At 34.1% G+C, this 1,577-nt stretch overlaps 1 protein-coding gene across 2 annotated transcripts in view; it reads left to right on the top strand.

Moving 5' to 3' along the window:
- The first annotated feature begins 805 nt into the window (after window positions 1–805).
- The window catches only part of abcg2a (ATP-binding cassette, sub-family G (WHITE), member 2a), a 31,800-nt gene continuing 31,028 nt past the window's right edge, over window positions 806–1,577 (top strand). For both annotated transcript variants that reach the window (XM_014022160.1, XM_014022161.1), the window contains exon 1: window positions 806–904. The gene's annotated coding sequence lies outside the window, so the exon portion shown is untranslated. The remainder of the gene's footprint in view (window positions 905–1,577) is intronic.

The following is a 1,577-nucleotide window of genomic DNA, read 5'->3' on the forward strand; positions in this document are numbered from 1 at the left end:
CACACACACACACACACACACACACACACACACACACACACACTAACTACACCTAGGAAAGCTTGTGATGAATTGCGTGCACACTGACCTACATGAAATGCTGCCGTGTCAGTTGCTGTTTGTTTGTTGTCATGTTTATTTTGGTGAGGAGCAGAGTAAATCTAAGACCTTCAAAGTTCAGATGTTTCAGGAAAGTCAGGATTTGTACCACTAATCCTGACTTTTGATCGACTGCCATATTTTACAGTTTTTAAAAGAAACTTTAAAACTCAAAAATAACAGGAAACGGCTGCAGAATTACATGTGGAAAATTAAATTTAAATCCTTATAAAATATATTTATTATGATCAGGATTGCATTTTGCTGTCCTTAATTTAATCAAAGATTTTACTTTAGTTAGCATTTTTACTTTTAGCTACCATGTTGCACCTTTTAGATAGTATTTTGCTACTTATAGATATTATCTAAAGTTAATCTCATTTTAACTTTTACATAGCCTTTTCTTACTTTGAAGATTTGCTCTTTGATACTGTTTAGATATCTAAACAGTGACTGTTAAAAGTCACTGTTTAGATACCTTTGAACTCTGTAGGTTTTCAGAAGTGGAGCTGAAATGTGTAATGAGTCAGTTTGACCAGCAGGGGGAGACAAAGCTGAGAGAAACCAGGTCATATTAATAAATCAGGACATTAAATAGGAAAATAATCAACATGACATGAAGCACTGTTTGTAAACTATACTATAATAAAAGATGCAGGTTTTGTTTCAGCTGAACGCTGGTTTAGATTCAGGTCCTGGATGTGGATCAGCCTGCAGCAGGTCTGATGGTCTCTGTTAATTAATGAGCCACAGGTGCGTGTCCTGCAGGTACGACCCCACACAGGGTGGTGCTTCTCAACCAAAGGTGAGGTTTTTCTCACATTCAAGTGTTTGTGTGTGTTTTTATCATCTTTAAGAAACAAATTCAAACCTGCAGCTGGTTTAATTATGTATTTCTTTAACATATTTGTCACAACGTTTATATATTTCTGAAAAGATTTAGAAAAAAAATAAGTTTCAACGTTAACTTTACTGAGTCACTGAATATTGACACCTTCTGGGCCTTAAAACAGGAAACCTGACACTGATTTCATGACAATGTAATATAGATTAAATTTAAATTTTATAATTTAAGTCATTGCATTTTATATTCCATTATGTCATATCATCATTTAAATTTAAAATATCTTTAATATTTTTAGATACAGTCAGAATTGTAAAGTAACTAAGTACAAATACTTTGTTACTCTAAAGCAGTGTTTCCCAAAGTTGGGGTCGGGACCCAAAGTGGGGTCCTGAAACATCAAGGTGGGGTCCTGAAAAGATTTTCTGAATTAATTACATTTTTGCCGTAGTTGTTACAAAGGAGTGAGGTTAGTATATTTAAACGGATAAATGTAGTATAAAAATATTGTTACTATGCCTATGTTTAGTTGACCTGATACAAATGTTTATCATCCAGAAACAGTTGGGGTCACAGGTCTCTAATGTTATTTTGTGGGTCAAAGCTGAAAAGTTTGGGAACCACAGGTATAAAG

This window comes from Austrofundulus limnaeus, unplaced genomic scaffold (genome assembly GCF_001266775.1).
Source record: "Austrofundulus limnaeus strain Quisiro unplaced genomic scaffold, Austrofundulus_limnaeus-1.0 Scaffold319, whole genome shotgun sequence".
Lineage (NCBI taxonomy): Eukaryota > Metazoa > Chordata > Actinopteri > Cyprinodontiformes > Rivulidae > Austrofundulus > Austrofundulus limnaeus.